This window comes from Chiloscyllium plagiosum, unplaced genomic scaffold, assembly GCF_037043375.1.
Source record: "Chiloscyllium plagiosum isolate Xiang-an unplaced genomic scaffold, Cpla_swu_hap1 HiC_scaffold_12, whole genome shotgun sequence".
In the NCBI taxonomy this organism is placed as follows: Eukaryota; Metazoa; Chordata; class Chondrichthyes; order Orectolobiformes; family Hemiscylliidae; genus Chiloscyllium; species Chiloscyllium plagiosum.
In genome coordinates this window covers 64610427-64630261 of record NW_028270150.1, presented here as the reverse complement: position 1 = coordinate 64630261, position 19835 = coordinate 64610427, and the positions used below count along the sequence as shown (strand labels likewise).

Below are 19835 nucleotides of genomic sequence, written 5' to 3'. Positions count from 1 at the left end.
TCTACATACTGTGTCAGGAAGCCCTCCTGCACACACTGGACAAAAACTGACCCATCTATAGTACTCATACTGTAGTGATCCCAGTCAATACTTGGATAGCTGAAGTCTCCCATGACAACTACCCCGTCTCTCTCACCCCTATCGAGAATCATCTTTGCTATCCTTTCCTCTACATCTCTGGGACTATTCGGAGGCCTATAGAAAACTCCCAGCATGGTGACTTCTCCTTTCCTGTTTCTAACCTCAGCCCATACTACCTCAGTTAACGAGTCCCCAAACATCCTTTCTACAACTGTAATACTGTCCCTGATCAACAATGTCCCCCTCTTTTACCATCTTCTCTGTTCTTACTGAAACATCTGAATGCCGGAACCTGCAACAGCCATTCCTGTCCCTGCTCTATCCATGTCTCTGTAATGGCCACAACCTCGAAGTCCCAGGTACCAACCCATGCTGCCAGTTCACCCACTTTATTTCGGATGCTCCTTGCGTTGAAGTACACACACTTCAAACCAGGTTCTCGTTTGCCAGTGTCAGATACTTGATTTTGGAACTCCCTACTCTCATCCTCTTCTGTACCTGTCCTACAATTTTGGTTCCCACCCCCCTACTGTATTAGTTTAAATCCACCTTAATAGCTTTAGTGAATTTCCCACCCAGGATATTGGTACCCCTCTGGTTTAGATGAAGAGGTAAAGGTCCCACCTACCCCAGAAAGAGCTCCAATTATCCAAGAACCCAAAACCCTCACTCCTGCACTATTCCTGTAGCCACGTGTTCAACTATTCCTCACCTCACTAGCACGTGGCACGGGCAGCTACTGGGAGAAAACAACTTTGTTTGTCCTAGCTCTGAAACTTCCATCCTAGCTCCCTGGATTTCCGCCTCAAGTCCCCATCTCTCTTCTGACCTATGTCATTGGTGTCAATGTGGACCACGACCTGGGTCTACTCCCCTTCCCCCCCTAAGGATCCCAAAGAAATTGGTCTGTTAGCACCCTGCAATATACAGTATTCTGGACAGAGTGTGTCACATAATGTCAGCATAAGCAAGTAATATGATAGATGCTGAGCAGCTGGGAGAGTAGGAAGACAAGGGCATTGAACAGGAGCAACATCACGCAGGAACATTACAGTATGCAGCAGTGTCAGGCATTATAATCCAAGCAGGACTTCATTGATAACTGCTTCCAGTAATTGAGGGCTCACTGCAATGATCATTCATTTACTGAAAAAGACCTGCTTCTCAAAATGAAAGCAGTTTGCTTGTATCCTGGAAAAAAAACACAGCCATTGTTTATTTGACTTCGATTTGCTTTCTATGTTTGTAAATAATGTTTGTGAATTTGCAACATTTAATGTATTGTAACATTCCCCATTGGTAACAGAACCTCATTTGTTGCTGTGTCACAGTAGGTACTGGGGAAGGAGTAACATAGACTTAGAGATGGCTGCAGGATGGCACAAAGCTACTAATGGGTGGGTTGTGCAGCTTGGCTTAAAAGGGTTTGGGATATTACTGTGTGGTTGTACTTGTAAGGAAGTATTAATTTCACCCCCTGTGTGTTGTAAAAAGCACTGTTTTGTGGCTGCTGTGCCACTACATTGCCACTGAGGGACAAAACTAGACTGCTAATGCTTGCTCTGGTGCATCTCCAAGGTTCCCAAATCATGCAGGCTCCAGCGGTGATGGTCTATTCTGAGGCATCTTAGCAAGGCAGGATCTTCCAGTGACTACAAATTGTAGCATTTGATGAGCGGTGCGTCATAGATGTGGAACAGGCAGTTAGTCAGATGAATGTAGGACCAAATGATGAGAAAACCTGCTATGCATTGAGGTGCGAAACCCTCCATGAAATTGAATGAAAATGACACTGCCAAAATATAGTAAAATTCAGCCTGTTGAGTTTCTCCAGCGCATTCTGTTTTTATTCCAGATCTTCAGCATCCACTGCTCTTTACTTTTATTTGAGTGTTTAATTCACTGCTACTTATTTTCCAGGGAGGCCCATATTGAAGAAGTTCTGTTTTTATCTCCAAAGGGATTCCTATTTTTAACTTATTCACCTTTTTGCTTTCTGTTTCTCTTCTAATGTTCGACAAAGTGTTCACCAGAACTTTTTTTTGAAAACTGTATCTCCTTCCTCAGTGACTGCCTCTGGCTCTGACTTGCATCATGGAGATTCCAACTTAAGTTCAGTCCTTCGTAGTTGTATTTCACCCAGGAATACAGGTATCTCCAAGATGTACACCATTTCTTGGACACGTGTTTATCTCAGAACCTGATATCCACATTCACTGTTGTGTTCCATCTCAAGCACAATCTTGACCTCTCTCCATGCACATAAACTCCTGCTGTCTTAAAGCTGTCTAATCCTCAATTCCACTCTATTCTTCATTTCATCAGACAGTTCAATGAACAACTTTTCCTAACTATGTGTTAAAGAACACATATTCCAAAAGCTAACATTAAAAAATTCCCCTTCTGGATTCTTCCTTCACCACTTCTCTCTAACTCCATCTCTTCCTCTAATCCCATCTCCTGTTGTGTATTAAGTTTATCCTCTGACCTTGCACTTTCTGATGTTGAGTAATATGTATTCAGCAAAGGGCTTAGTTTTATCCCTTTACACTCCTAGCCAGATGAACTTTGGGCACAACATGACATTGAACTCTTCTTCTTTTTGTTGCCTTTGCCTTCATGCTCACTTCTTTGGGTGGAGTCCTCTTCCTGCTTCATTGACGTTTCAGCCATCTCACTACTTTCCCTTCACCTGGACCACTCCTTCTGACCTCTTATGCCCATAGTCTCGTCATTGAGAACTGTTAAAAGACACTGGCAACCCTAAGTTCTCTGCTTCCATCACTCATTCTAACCTGTTTCCATCTGCATTTGATGCATTCTACTCTCTTAGGTTTCACTGAGTCTTTATTATCAAACAATTCTAAGGAAGAGATAGACTGGACTTGAAACTTTAACTCATTTTCTCTCTTCACAGATCAGATTAGATTAGATTCCCTACAGTGTGGAAACACGCCCTTCGGCCCAACCAGTCCACATCAACCCTCCGAAGAGTAACCCACCCAGACCCATTTCCCTCTGACTAATGCACCTAACACTACGGGCAATTTAGCCTGGCCAATTCACCTAGCCTGCACATTTTGGATTGTGGGAGGAAACCAGAGCACTCGGAGGAAACCCACGCAGAAACAGGGAGAATGTGCAAACTCCACACAGACAGTCACCCGAGGCTGGAATAGAACCTTGGGCCTTGGTGCTGTGAGGCAGCAGTGCTAACCACTGAGCCACCGTGCTGCCCTAATTTTCTCCAGCGCTTCTCGATTTTTATGTCAGATTTCCACCATTTCCTTTAATAGCAACTTTGTTTCTCTGCTTTATAAAATTAAGTTGGCTTATGAAAGTAGTACTTTATTAGATTATTTTAAAAAATATTTCTTAAAATAAAATAGGACAGGGAGGAGGTCAATTACTAACACCTCCATTCGAAGAAGTACTCACATCATCTGTTGCCATATTGCCATGGAGAACACAATGTACATAGAAGCCCAGTGAAGTGTGTGAGTGGCTATGTTGTGCCTTTCGCAGTATTTCACACAACAGAAGGCGCCACTGGTGCTTGAGGACAAATGCTACTGTTGTGTAACACTGGATTTTTTTTTGAAGGGTTGTGTTTTTGCTCAAAACAAAGGGAACAAAACAGATGGGAGTTTTGAAAATTTAGGCAAGAGGGAATCATCAAGATGCATTTTTGCTGCAAAAGCTGCATCTGAAAAACTGAGGTGAGTGGAATGCTATGACATGGGGTAAACCCCTCTGTTAATTGAAACCAGCCACACAGAAAAGATTCACCCCTTGCTGTAATCTTTGAAAATTCAACACACAAAGAACTATCCCAAAAGTCACTACTTAAAGTAAAAATATACAACTTCATTCTTTACGTCAATATAGAATACTAACTCACAATAATTACAACTTCTTTCTCTTAAACCTATTTTTTACCTTCCACTCTATAATACTAGTCCGGAAAAAAGTCCTGATTACTATTTACAAAAAAAATTAATCACGTTTCAAAACCAGACAGCTTTGCCAAGTTTCCTCTTTAGATTTTCCTCTGTAGATTCTCTCCAGGTTGGTTTCGATATTCTGTGGCACAGACTCCCTACAGACAAGTACCTCTCAGAGAGCTCTTGAGCTCGCAGCCTACATGTGTTGGTCTTTTGGCAGTTCTCTCTCAACTGTTCAAAAATGTCTGATTTTATACCGCAAAACATTGGATTGTTTCAATGATTTTAATATTACCAAAATACTAAACCCAAACTTAATTGGAGATAGGGATCTTGGGTATACTTTAAAAAGATTGGCCGAATGTGAATTTGTTTTTGTCTCATGGCAACCCATCTATTGCTAGCTGTTTTGATCAAATGTTACATTGTTACCTTGTTCAGAACACTTGTGCTATGTCAGGCAGGTCTTGCTAGCTTTTCAACTCTCTTAAAGCTACATAACCTCTAAATCTTCATGGCAGGGACAATTGGTAAATAATACTCACGTTCAGCCTGGCACAGCAAGGAGAATTGAGCATCTCTTGGAGAATTTGAGATTGTTTCTTTCATTATTCCTATTTAAAAGAAGGAAGGTGTGAAGTAAAGCTTGGCTAACTAGTGGATGAACATTAAAACAAAAATACTCACATTCTCAGGATCACTAGTCAGGGCTTCGAGATAAAAACTCCAGTATCATGACCACAGAAAGAGAGAAAGGATTTGCACTTGCATTACACCTTTCAGCACCTCAACTCCAAATACGTTCAGCCAATGAGGTACTTTTGTAATGGAGTTACTGTTACAGCTGATACTGTCCAGAGTGTCCCTGAGCACTTTCAGGTAGAATTAATTGGGAGAGCTCCAAGAAGCAATCAAATAGATGAGAAACAACAAAGCCTTTGTCCCAAATGGTATTCCAGCTGAGGTTTTCAAAACTGGTGGGATTTTAGTCATATCAGAACTCCATGCACTCATCGTGGATTAGGAGGTTAGAAAATCCCACCCCTCCAAAAGCATCTTCCCAAACTTTAGGAATATGGGGATTGCAATCATCTTGAAGAAAGGGATAAACTATACTGCAGAAACTATGGAGACATTTCTATATTGTTCATAGTCATCTTCCTGAATTACTTATTACTGGTGGTTGTGGAAATCTGCCCAGTAATACAGTATGGCTCCAGAGGGACCTCTGGCATCATCTTTGTTGTTAGATAAATCCAAGGAAATGTTAAGGACAGCATCAAGAATACACATGAGCTCCCAGAGGAAGTGATGAAGGCTGGTACAATCAAGGCATTTATGAAGATTTCCAAAATATTTGATTTGCTGAATCATGTGGTTGTGCTGATGGTACTCCTGAGATTTGATATCCAATAAACTAAATTACAATGCTGCAACTGCTTCAGGACGATGACTACCTAAAATATATCTGAATTAGGTGTCTTCTAAATTCTGATAGTTGGCAAACAAGCTATGTTTACAATCTACTTGACAGTGACCATCGATCTCACCAAAGATTATCTGCCCTCTGGTGTGAATACCACCGCAATGGAAAACTCTAATATCAGACACCTATATGTTCAAACTCAATCCATCATATATATGACTGACCGTTTGTGGAAAACTGCAGGACCATTGCCCACTCTGCACACATTTGCAGACCACATTTGTATCTTTTCAGTTCAAAAGACTTGAGCTGTTCCTGAAAGTTGCAAAATGATGTTCATACATACATCAACTCAGACCTGGTCAGTTAAAACATGCCACCCTCCCAAATATATGGAAGGAGACACTCTTGAACATATTGAGCATTTCCCATACCCTCACAACATCCCTCTCAAAAAGATCACCATTGATGAGGATTTCAACACTGGATCACCTGTATCAGCTCAGCCTGGTACAAACCATAGTAGGGTTTCAGAACAAAGTCCTCCATGAGTCAACTACAATCTTTGCTGTCATCACCATACTCGTGTGACATCATGAGTCCTAGACTATGTATGGCGACACATAAAAGCTTTAGAGAAACTCCAACAGCAATCCCTCCACCCTAGTCTCAAGGAGGACGATTGAACAAATGCTAGTATCGTTTTTGAAGTCAACATCTTAATAATTCAGACAACAATTCTGCAAACTCAACTCTATTGGACTGGCACTGTGTCCAGTCCCTCCTCCCAGCTCCTGTTTGCTGAACTCTTAAATGATCAAAAGGAAGACAAATAGAACGCCTTGTAGAGACTCTGAAGTTTCTCTTGAATTGTGGCCAGAGGGAGATTGCTACCAATCATCGAAAATACTTTAATGGTGAAGCAGAGAGGCAGCAGATAAAGAAAGAAAAATAAGTGAATTGTACACTCTGGATCCCATAGTCTCACACAATGTCCTGTTCCATGTGCCCAGTGATCTCCAAATCTATAATCAGCTGTTCAGTCACCTGAAGACCCATGGCAAAGACTCACAATCCTGAGTATACATCATCTTTGAATTGAGGAATAGCTGTCTATTAATGTAGAGTTAATGGAATAATTATATTTGATGCTTTATTATAATTGATGCAAAAAGATAATGTGCATTGTTCAAATATTTGGCCATCCCAAATGTCAATATATTTTTGTGTGTTCAAAATTACAAGTCATAATCCAAGTTTTTATGTAAAATAATTTACAGCTATCAGAGGATTTCTAGGCAGGACCACACTCAAGGAACTCAAAGATTTCTAATATTATAATTTCTTTAGAGATTTATGATCCTGAAATTGTGAGAACTTGACATAACTCAAACTTACTATATCTCATAATGTAAAATTACATTTTAATTGCATACATTGAAAGTTACTCATGCAGTATGTTAACTGTCTAAATTATTTATGCAGTGAAATAGTAATTGGCATCAGGGACTGTATACAACATTTGTATTGATGGAGCAAATGAATGGCAGCACATTTTACGAGAGAAAAAAACACACACACTTACAAAACAAAACACTTTTAGGTTACTGTTGATCTCATGCCAGACTGTAATACACGACACAATAATTAAATTGATAAGCTTTCTTTCCTTGACAAAATAGATTTGACTTTGCAGCAAGTACATGGAAAATCATGTAAAAGATTAGGCACTAATTGGTATCAATGAACTCAAATATGTTAAGTGTTATGACACATTCTGAGGTTATTCTTTTTTGAGTGCAATGTTAAGATAATTTGCTGCCTTATTAATCTTGCTCAGAATTAAAATAGGATACCATGAGGCATTCACGACCATATCATACAATCTGAGAGTTGATTCAAGCCCTAAATCAACAGAAAACAGATATATCCTGTTAATCAAATGAGAAGTGAAAGCAAATATGTCACTCTTTACTTCAGGGCTGCAGTTCATGTGAGGTTTTGGGTATTCTTAAGGTAGTTTGGTGGGGCCCAACTGGTCATGTACCTGCAGTTGATACAAATGGTGGCACAGTGGTTAGCACTGCTGCCTCACAGCGCCAGAGACCTGGGTTCAATTCCCGCCTCAGGCGACTGACTGTGTGGAGTCTGCACATTCTCCCCGTGTCTGCGTGGGTTTCCTCCGGGTGCTCTGGTTTCCTCCCACAGTCCAAAGATGTGCAGGTTAGGTGAATTGGCCATGCTAAATTGCCCGTAGTGTTAGGTAAGGGGTAAATGTAGAGGTATGGGTGGGTTGCGCTTCGGCGGGGCGGTGTGGACTTGTTGGGCCGAAGGGCCTGTTTCCACACTGTAAGTAATCTAATCTAATCTAATCATCTAATCTAAATGAAATGTTAGAGTGTGAAAGGATCCTCCCTCCCAGTTTTACTGTGCCTGATAAGTGAGAGACCAAACGCACAAGTACCTAAACAAGTAATACAACAAAGCCTGTCTGGGCCTGCAGAGGTAGCCATTAGCAATGTGCAGATGGGAAGGGCTCAGATAAAGTTACTTTCTTGTTTATTCTTACCTATCACCAGGTTTAATAGGCCACTTTCCAGCAGCCAGGAACATACGCTACGACTTTATGAGCATCTAGTCTATGTAGGAGGCTAAAAGGAACGGTGACTTTCTTTTGCGACAAAGTATGATGATGTTGACTTGGTTGTGTGTTGGAGCAGAATGGGCTAGGAAGGGAAACTGTTCAGACTGGGGGTAATGATGGAGTTGTGGGTGGGGGTGGGTTGATTGGGGTTGGGGGGTGGGGGGGCATGGTAGAGAAGAAAGAGAGTGTATGATTGTCTAATATGTGGGAACAGGTACTGGGGTCACACTGTTCTGACCAGCGACAATGGTGAGGTAAGTGGCAACTGTTGAACAACACAAAATGCAAGCCTGACATCAAGGATCTTGAGAACCTTGAAAAGTATACTTGCCTTTATTGGTCAATGTATTGAGTACAAGAGTTGGGAGATCATGTTGCAGCTGTACAGGACATTGTTTCGACCACTTTTGGAATACTGCATGCAATTCTGCTCTCCCTGCTATCGGAATGATAGAGTCATAGAGTCATAGGGATGTACAGCATGGAACCAGACCCTTTGGTCCAACCCGTCCATGCCGATCAGATATCCCAACCCAATCTAGTCCCACCTGCCAGCACCTGGTCCATATCCCTCCAAACCCTTCCTATTCATATACCCATCCAAATGCCTTTTAAATGTTGCAATTGTACCAGCCTCTACCACTTCCTCTGGCAGCTCATTCCATACATGTACCACCCTCTGTGTGAAAAATTTGCCCCTTAGGTCACTTCTATATCTTTCCCCTGTCACCCTAAACCTATGCCCTCTAGTTTTGGACTCCCCCATCCCAGAGAAAAGACTTTTTTATTTATCCTATCCATGCCCCTCATGATTTTATAAACCTCTATAAGAACATGCCAGGGAAAAAAAGCCCTTGCCTATTTAGATTAGATTCCCTACAGTGAGGAAACAGGCCCTTCGGCCCAACAGGTCCACACCAACCCTCCGAAGAGTAACCCAACCAGCCCTGCCTCCCTCTAACTAATGCATCTAACACTATGAGCAATTTAGCATGGTCAATTCATCTGACCTGCACATCTTTGGACTGTGGGAGGAAACCCACGCAGATATGGGGAGAATGTGCAAACTCCACACAGACAGTCACCCAAGGCTGGAATCGAACCTGGGACCCTGGTGCTGTGAGGCAGCAGTGCTAACCACTGAGCCACCGTGCCACTCCTGTATCCAAATCGCTCAACCCTGGCAACATCCTTATAAATCTTTTCTGACTCTTTCAAGTCTCACAATATCCTTCTGATATGAAGAATACCAGAATTGCACGCAATATTCCAACAGTGGCCTAGCCAATGTCCACGTGACCTCCCAACTTCTGTACTCAATACTCTGACCAATAAAGGAAAGCATACCAAACACCTTCTTCACTATCTTACCTACCTGTGACTCTACTTTCAAGGAGCTATGAATCTGCACTCCAAGGTCTCTTTATTCAGCAACACTCCCTAGGACCTTACCATTAAGTGCAGAAATCCTGCTAAGATTTGCTTTCCCAAAATGCAGCACCTCACATTTGTCTAAATTTAACTCCATCTGCCACTTCTCAGCCCATTGACCCATCTGATCAAGATCCTATTGTAATCTGAGATAACCTTCTTCGCTGTCCACGACACCTCAAATTTGGTGTCTTCTGAAAACTTACTAACTATACCTCTTAAGCTCGATCCAAATCAATTATATAAATGATGAAAAGTAGAGGACCCAGTACCGATCCTTGTGACACTCCACTAGTCACAGGCCCCCAGTCTGAAAAACAACCCTCCACCACCACCCTCTGTCTTCTACCTTTGAGCCAGTTCTGTATCCAAATAGCTAGTTCACCCTGTATTCCATGAGACCTAACCTTGCTAATCAGTATCCCATGGGGAACTTTGATGTTGTGAAACTTGAAAGTGTTCAGAAAAGATTTATAAGAATGTTGCCAGGGTTCGACGGTTTGAGCTATAGGAGAGGCTGAATAGACTGGGGCTTTTTTCCCTCGAATGTTGGAGGCTGAGGGGTAACCTTGTAGAAGTTTAGAAAATCACGAGAGGCTTGGTCAGGGTCAATAGACAAGGTCTTTTCCTGGGAGTGAGAAAGTCTAAAACTAGAGGGCATAGGTTTAAGGTGAGAGGGGAAAAATATAAAAGGGACCTAAGAAGCAATTATTTCACGCAAAGGGTGGTGTGTGTATGGAATGATTTGCCAGAGGAAGTGGTGGAGGCTGGTACAATTCCAACATTTAAAAGGCACCTGGATTGGCATATGAATAAGAAGGATTTAGAGGGATATGGGCCAAATGCTGGCAAGTGGCACTAGATTAGGTTAGGATATCTGGTCGGCATGGGCAAGTTGGTCTGACGGGTCTGTTGCTGTGATGTACATCTCAATGACTAAGTGGAGAGTGCAAGCAGAATCTGATTTCCTGTTTCAAAAATATGCAACAAACAGTGTCCTGTCAGCCAATGAACTATGTCATAAAACAACCAATTCAAATATCAGACAACTCCGTAAAATCTGCGTCATAAATTGCCCTGGGTTAGGTGAAGGTATGCAAGAGGCTGAATGTGGACCTGGTAGATTTGCTCAGTAGGTTGCAGCAAGGCATAAAAGAGGAAAATCAAATGTCATACTGCAGACTGAACACCCAATTAATATGTCATAGCTTTTGCTCCATTTATAAAATCATAATTTTAATGTTATTTTGAATTTACAATACAATATGTCATCAATGCAAGAAGTTAATTAGTTTGTTTACTACCTGCTCAAACTTAAGTCAAGACATCCAAACTAAACCTCTAATAATGGCCTAATTTTGATTCTCAGTTAAAACTGGGCTTAAAACCCTCATCTGACAGATGCAAATCTCAGGGATTATTCTTTTGAGCAAGTCCCAAAGGTCTACTCCAGGCATGGAATGTGGGAGTTATTATGGCTTGTCTAGGGAATTTAGAGAGAAAACAATTCTTTTTGATTCATTCAGCGGTTCTGGGCTTCACTGTCTGGGCTAGCTTTCATTGTTCGTCCTAAATTGTCCTTGAAAAATCAGTGGTGAACTGTCTTCTTCGATTGCTGTCAATTTGATATTCATTCATTCATTCATACTGCTCTAAGGGAGGGAGTTCCAGGATTTGGACCCAGTGACACTAAAGGAGTGGTGGTATATATCAAAATCAGGATGGTAAGTGTCTTGGTTGGCTAGTTTGCAGGGTGGTGATGTTCCATTAATCTGTTGTTCTTGTCCTACATTTTACTTGTGGTGGTTTACAATGTATTTTCTAGAAGTATTAGTTAATGTCTGCGATGCATCTTGTAGATAGTATAATCTACTACAATGGCTACTCTTGGTAGAGGGGTTGAATGTCTGTAGATCTTGTGACAATCAAGTGGCCTGTTTTGTCCTGCATGGTGTCAAGCTTCTTGAATGTTGTTGGAACTGCACCCATCCAGGCAAATAAGGAGTATTCCATCACGCTCCTTGTAGAGGGTAGGCAGTTCTGGATGCAGGTTTGCTCGCTGATGCTACCTGAATGCAGCAATTGCCCTGAACACTCTGGCCCTCTCAGTATGAATTTTACAATCAGCTTGAAAGCACATGTATTGGCTGGGCCCCCTTAAAGGTATCATTATTGATGATCCTTAGTGCAGCCATATGTGCAGACTGGGAAATTGAAGATCTTACACAGTTCTTCAGAAGATGTTTGGAATGATCCAGCAGCTCAGAAATGCAGTAACATGATGACCTTCATTGCCACTGGTAGTGCATGGCCACCAATTCTGATTGAGTTCAGCTTATTTTCATTATCACACACAGTTCTCTGAGGACCCCTATATGGAAGAGGTGCAGTCTTAACGATCGACTAAATCCTGTCTCAGTAGACTGTCTGGTGGCTAACATTCTGGTTGCATGCCTCTCTGTGCCATTCTCTGAGACCTCCTACTCCTGATTTAAACTCCTGGTGGCTCTCAGGTTGTTGCTGATGTCGAGACTGTGACTGCAGTTCTTTCTCTCTCTGATGCTCCTCTTTATTGGAGGTCTCAAAGCCTGAGTGAATGATATCCATTGACTGATCACTGCACTCAACTTTCAAGGCCTCTGATGCCACCCTGCCCCCACCTTATATATACAAGTGCCACTTGTAAGGCAACATTCTAGCAGTATGGTCCTACTGTTCTGGTAAGTTTGGTCTTACACTTGACTCACTGCCAATGCCCATATTGTTCCACCCTCTCAATCAAGCCATGCAGTCATTCTCCACAGCTGTTATCTGGGTGAAACATTGACTGCCTGCTAAATCAATGCCTTGTTATACCAGCAGAGGTTCTGAGACCTTTTGTTTTCATGCAGTCTGGCAGATGACTTGGAAGTGTCAGTGTTGGACTGGGGTTGGCAAAGTTAAAACTCATCAGGCGGTTGTCCTGATGAACTTGATGAACCACTTGATGTAGGAGTGTGCTCTGAAAACTAGTGCCTTCACATAACCCTATTGAACTATAACCTGATGTCATGTAATTTTTAACTTAGTCTGGTAAATGCAACAGTGAAAACCTCTTATAAAATTGCAGATAATGAAACAGCCATTTTTCCATGTGAGTTTTTCCCAACATGCCACTTACAATGTGGAATTTCCTATTGTGCTGTAAAGATGTTAGGTTTTCCTTTTGAGACCTTTCAGCATGATAATCCAAACTTTCACTATCGGACTGAAAAAACTCAGCCCAAACACTTGAGCTGTGTGAATACTGTTCCTCACCATCTGCAGTGAAGTCTTTACATTTGTGCACAATATTTGCTTTGATGAGTTAATAAAAAGTGAAACACCTAAACCATTTTCTATTGACTTACCCAGTAGAAGAGTATCAAAAGCATTAACTTTGCAATCTACAGCCTGTGACCCTCAAGGTGCCCTGGGGATCGTGAAAACTCAAATCTATCAGCCTCAATTATGATGAGTTCAATCAATGTCTTAATTTTGTCATCTTGTATTTTCTTATGTCACAAGTGCCCTTGTAAAGCAGACAGTCAATATACTCATATTGGAAATTTTAAAAAAAATTAACTGCAAATAGTAGCAAGAATCCAGCACTTTTGATGTGTCAGCCATGGCTCAGTTGTAGCTCTCTCAATTCTGCACCAGCAGATTGTGAGTTCAAGTGCCATTCCAGAGCCTTGAGACTGTAATTGAGAATGACACTCCAGTGGCATGCTGTATTTTCAGAAGTGCTATCATTCAGATGAATTGTTAAACAAAAGCCTCTTCTTCATCTTGTACTTCCATTCGAAGGGTTTTAAAGTTCTTCTGGCAACATTTATCATACAAATGAATAAAAAGTGATATTCTGCATGTTTTCAGTGACATAAATGGCATGGGAAACTTTGAAAACATAATAGGTGAAGAATGAGAATGCATTACTGCATTGAATTAAACGCTGCTGAAGCGGAAATTAATCAGCATTTTTAGTGTTGTATAACATTAAATGAACAAAAAAAAAATCTTGGCCATCTTAACATCACTCTTCCTATGAATGTTGAGATCAATATTCAAACTGATATATATATTGACTCCAACAAACCATAACAATACTTATTTTGTGGACTATTTTGATTTATTTCCAAGTCTCTGAGATAAGGATAACCATTCAGTCCTGATTGCTGTGACTAATGCTTTAACAGAAGGAAAAAAACACAAACAAATTAAAAATAAAGCATACTGGGGAAAATTAAAGAGAAGTAACAGGCTGTGATGTACCCACCACAACTCCCCCAGCCAGAATTTTTTCTAAGGTTAAATTACTGTACGTGATAAACTGGGAGAGGCTCTTTTATCCAGAAACCATTTTATTTCTTATTTATTCTACTTACTGAAATGATTTGCTTGTAACAGGAATGAAGTAAAGGAGCAGCCATTTGAAGTGAAAAAGCAGATTTTATTATGAAACTGCAACCTCACCTCATGTCATTATGCTTTCTGCATTCTGAAAGGTTAGGAGATATGACTGTTAAGAAAACAGGTGATGCAATATACCATTGACTTAAGATCAATTAAAAGATGCCCAGACTTCAACTTTGACTCCATGTAATGTCTATATTTTTGTTTCTATGGGTGCCACTTTGAATCCAAAATGGAGTCTGCACAATGAGCTGCACAGACACAAATTGGTTCTTATTTCAGGTGCTAGGTTTATTCAGTGAACACAGAGCACAAGGATTGTGACATCAAGCAGAACAAAGTGCTGACTTGATATGGTTGTTCAATTTCAAACTCAACAGTGCAGCTAATGCTTTCTCTTAACCTCGCACTGTGGAGCATGTGTTCAGCAGCATGAAGGAACCCCCAACAGGGTTATTTAAAGGGATTATTAACCATTCAGGTTAGTTACTGATTAAATTCTTCTGGCAGCTGTTGTGTTATTGGAAGGAGTTGGTGATTTGTATTGCTATTTAAAGTTGCTGAAGTGGTCTGAGACCTGGGGTGAAAACCTTGGTTCTCATTTCAAAGGCTCTGACCAGGCCACTTGGATGCCTTGTATTCTATTGTCCCTTAGCTTTCAGCATGACAAAGAAATGAGATGACAGAATAAGGAGGAGGACAGGCTCTTCTAAGACGGGAGACGAGAGGAGGGAAAAAAGATATTCAGCAGTAGGCCTTATCCTCCAAAGATTTTCAGGAAACAAATTTACATCAACCTCAGTGAAGAATAGCAGGTTGGAAAGTTTTGCTGTGTAGGGAGATTTCCACCAAACACTGCCATGTGTTGCAAGCTCTAAGTAGGGCAAGGGCAGCACTGCCGATGGCTGTGATGGTGAATGCAGGTATGAACTTTTTCAGGTTAGACTTCTTTCAGTCTTGAGCAATGACTTCCAAAATATTGCCCCTTTATTGTTGTATAAGACTGTATGTAAAGGGAGGAGAAACCATTTCATTCTCTCATGCCAGACAGAAGCATTTTTTTTATGGTTTCCCCATGCTGTCATTTGCTAAGCACATGCTATTTTGCAGGCTCTGTATCTAAAAACTGAGATACACAGGAAATTCAAAGGGTTCTATTCACTGATTGTGCTGCTATTACACAATCATGTGCACCCTATGGATCTATGTCTGATATCATGGCATCACCTGTGATGTCTTTATCCTGTACCAGGAAGTTGTACCATCAACATTAAAGTCACCATAAGAAACTAGAGAGTAGCTTTTAGGTAACAAAATCTATCTATTAGATACTTTGTTCCTGATTCTGATGGACAACACAGATGAAGGAATGTAACATGCTTTGACAGCCATGTATTGAGTGCTATGTTATCATGAAAATGGTATTAGGGTGCCCATTCCTACAGAACACATGCTGATTTGTGCCACTCAACCTCACTATTATGAGGTGACAGGCACTTGTCATCAGGTTTACAACAAACAGTTGAAGAAGAATTCCTGACTCAGGCGACTGACTGTGTGGAGTTTGCACGTTCTCCCTGTGTCTGCGTGGGTTTCCTCCGGGTGCTCCGGTTTCCTTCCACAGTCCAAAGATGTGCAGGTCAGGTGAATTGGCCGTACTAAATTGCCCATAGTGTTAGGTAAGGGGTAAATGTAGGGGTATGGGTGGGTTGCGCTTCGGCGGGTCGGTGTGGACTTGTTGGGCCGAAGGGCCTGTTTCCACACTGTAATCTAATCTAATCAAAGAAGAGGTAGTGGGGAGGTATTCATCATGCCTCTTTTATGGCTGGGACATTGGGGTCTCTTTATTATAGGTCATCACAGCAACCTCTTGGCCACATTGCAAATATTTCATGCTAATGCTATCACCTAAATCACCTGGCACAACAGTTAACAAATGATCCTTGTACTTTTCCTTAACAGTTGTCTTCTATATATGGTTGCCCCATGACTTCACTGAGATTGGGAGGAGTGTGTAGCAAGTCAGCATCACGTGTGAAGCAGACAGGGAGAGCAAACCTACATGAGAGGGGCAATGACATTGGGAGATACAAACCAACAACAGAGAGCCCCTTCAACCTGCTGTACCTGTCAGAGCCAAAGTGTGACATCACAGGCAGCAGGTAAATAATTTGTGAGTATTTCTTGTATGTCTTTTTTGATTGGTAAAGTGATTAAATCAGGAGGTAATATACAGCTGAAGAAAGCAATTAGGAAAATCCACTTTTAAAATATTTGACATCTGAATTAATTTATTATGGCCTAGTGATATTATCGCTGGACAGTTAGTCCAGAGCCCCAGGGGATGTTCTGGGGACCCAGGGTTGAATTCTGCCATGGCAGATGGTGGCATTTGAATTCAATAAAAATCTGGAACTACAAGTCTACTGATGACCATGAGCCTATTGTTGGTTGTCGGAAACCCATCTGGTTCACTAATGTCCTTCAGGGAAGAAAACAGGAAGATGTGGCTGAGGTTGAATATTTGAACGTGTACAAGCAGTGAGATGTGGCAGTGAGGTCTACTGCAGCGGTAAGTATGAGATAAAACTATGAATTTGAATATGAATAACAAATCTTGGAGATTATTGAAAGGGGAGTGTTAGCGGTGTGGTGAGTTGAGCATTATCTGAGGCGAAAGGTGCAGTTGTAAAGATAAGACATTGGAGAATGAATGCACAAATCTTGACCACTCATGCTCTTGCTGTCCTGCATCCAGCTCATCAGGTTGACACAGCTGACATTCACTATGATGGCTAATTCAACTTCCTTGACAAGGTTTGTCTGGATGGCTTCCTGTTTCCTGAAGATAGAGAACTCCTTTTCTCCTGTCTGCTTCGTACACTAAGCCCTCCAATGCTACATCAGAGAACCTTGTAATGTGCTCTGTTCCACATCATTCTTCCTCAACCACTGCCTGCCCGAAACGTCAATTTTCCTGCTCCTCGGATGCTGCCTGACCTGCTGTGCTTTTCCAGCACCACTCTAATCTTGACTCTAATCTCCAGCATCTGCAGTCCTCATTTTCACCACAACTAGAATGTGCTGCAGCCAGAATGTACCTCACCATTATGATATGTAGGCCAGTTCCAATTCTGCTGGCTAGCTTCAAATGGTGCTAGCCTACCCTGAATTAGTCAGTAGGCAGCACACAATTTAACCTGACAGTGGGAAATACAATTGAAAATGGATGAGGCTTAACACTGCTGCCCTAGGTTTTGTAGGGGAACTTGAAGTCAATTGGCGCTTTCAAATAGTGCATTGGTTACCAGTTCATGGAACTTTTTTCAGTTTTGCTGTAAGCTGCCACATAAGTTGTTATGATTCTCATAAAGAATGTTAACTTCTGGAAGAATACTTGAATTTCCAATGACTGACTGAAAGGATTTTACAAGATTTCAAATTGCTGCTAGTGGCTTTGCTTTCGGCCGTGTGCAACTATCACTCTTTTTATTTTGAACAGCTTGTGCTTCGCTCAATTTGTTGGATGCCTGGTTTGCGATGCAGTGTGATACCAATAGCATGGGATCAATTCCTGCTCTCGGCTGGGGTTACTATGAAGGCCTTTTCTCTTGCATGAGGTGTGGGAACCCTGAGATTAAAGCACCAGCAGTCATCTCTCTTTAATGAGAGAGCAGGACTATGGTGACTTCACCTTTTTACACCTATGGAGCTTTCTTGATGGTAAAGATAGCAGAATTCATTTTTTATAGGTAACTGTTTCAAGAAACACACTGTAATTTGCTGGCAGGTCCTGTAATTTTGACTTAGGTGCAAACTGGATATTGACACTATCTTTAAGAACTCTATCCATCTCTTTCCTGAAAGTATCCAGAGACTTGGCCTCCACAGCCTTCTGGGGCAGAGCATTCCATACACCCACCACTCTCTGAGTAAAGAAGTTTCTCCTCAACTCTGTTCTAAATGGCCTGCCCCTTAATTTTAAACTGTGTCCTCTGGTTCGGGACTCACCCATCAGCAGAAACATGCTTCCTGCCGTCAGTGTCCAATTGTTTATAAGTGTATAATGTTCTAAAAGGGGAGGGCGAACAGCCAGAAATCGTGTTACATATTGGCACTAATGATATAGCCAGAAAAAGGATTGAGGATATAAAAAGTGATTTCAGGGAGTTAGGATGGAAGCTGCAAAGCAGGACGAACAGAGTAGTGTTCTCTAGTTTACTATTGGTGCCACGAGATAGCGAGGCGAGGAACAGGGAGCGGGCGCAGCTTAACATGTGGCTGCGCAGCTGGTGTAGGAGGGAGGGCTTCAGATATATAGATAATTGGGATGCTTTCTGGGGAAGATGGGACCTGTACAAGAAGAACGGGTTGCATTTGAACTGGAAGGGGACCAATGTCCTGAGTGGAAGGTTTGCTCGAGTAGTTCGAGAGGGTTTAAACTAGTATGGCAGGGGGTTGGGAACCTGAGCTGTATACCAGAGGTGAGAGTTGATGCAGATGAAGCAATAGCAAGAGATAGACCAGCTAGTGGGAAGGACTTTCCTGGGAAGGAACCAAGGGATCAGTTAAAGTGTGTTTGCTTTAACGCAAGGAGTATTAGGAATAAAAGTGATGAACTTAAAGCATGGATCAGTACCTGGTGCTATGATGTTGTGGCCATAACAGAGACATGGGTTTCTCATGGGCAGGAATGATTGCTGGATGTTCCAAGGTTTAGAGCATTTAAAAAGAACAGGGAGGGAGGAAAAAGAGGAGGGGGTGTAGCACTACTAATCAGAGAGGGTATCACAGCTACAGAAGCTTCCATTGTTGAGGAAGATCTGCCTACCGAGTCAGTATGGGTGGAAATTAGGAACAGCAAGGGAGCAGTCATCTCATTAGGGGTTTACTACAGGCTCCCCAATAGCAGCAGGGAGATAGAAGAAAGCATAGTTTGGCAGATTTTGGAAAAGTGTGGACGTAGTAGGGTTGTTGTAATGGGTGACTTTAACTTTCCCAATATTGATTGGAACCTCCTTCGAGCAGAAGATTTGAATGGAGCTGTTTTTGTAAGGTGTGTTCGGGAGGGTTTCCTAACTCAGTACATTGACAGGCCGACAAGGGGAGAGGCCATTCTAGACTTGGTGCTCGGCAATGAGCCGGGGCAAGTATCAGATCTTGTGGTGGGAGAGCATTTTGGTGATAGTGACCACAACCGCCTCACATTCTACATAGCTATGGAGAAGGAGAGGATTAGGCAAAATGGGAGGATATTTAATTGGGGAAGAGTAAACTATGATGCAATTAGACATGAGTTAGGAAGCATGGACTGGGAGCAATTGTTCCATGGTAAAGGCACTATAGACATGTGGAGACTGTTTAAGGAACAGTTGTTGCGAGTGATGAATAAATGCATCCCTCTGAGACAGGCAAGAAGTGGTAAGATAAAGGAACCTTGGATGACGTGAGCAGTGGAACTTCTCGTCAAAAGGAAGAAGGTAGTTTACATAAGGTGGAGGAAGTTAGAGTCAAGCTCAGCTCTAGAGGATTACAGGCAGGCGAGGAAGGAGCTCAGAAATGGTTTGAGGAGAGCCAGGAGGGGGCACGAGAAAAGCTTGGCAGAAAGGATTAGGGAGAACACAAAGGCATTTACACATAAGTGAGGAATAAGAGAATGGTCAAAGAAAGAGTAGGGCTGATCAGGGATAGCATAGGGAACTTGTGTCTGGAATCTGAGGAGGTAGGGGAAGCCCTAAATGAGTTTTTTGCTTCTGTCTTTACAAAAGAAACAAACTTTCTAGTGAATAAAACCTTTGAAGAGCAGATGTGCATGCTGGAATGGATAGAGATAGAGGAAGCTGATGTGCTGAAAATTTTGTCAAACATTAAGATT

The 19835-nt window shown here is 41.8% G+C and overlaps 1 long non-coding RNA gene across 1 annotated transcript in view; it reads left to right on the top strand.

Moving 5' to 3' along the window:
* LOC148148543 (uncharacterized) overlaps positions 1–19835 on the top strand; it is a 189105-nt gene that overhangs the window by 122723 nt on the left and 46547 nt on the right. Inside the window, exon 3 of the long non-coding RNA XR_015758757.1 lies at positions 15923–16122. This is a non-coding gene — a long non-coding RNA (uncharacterized LOC148148543). The remainder of the gene's footprint in view (positions 1–15922; positions 16123–19835) is intronic.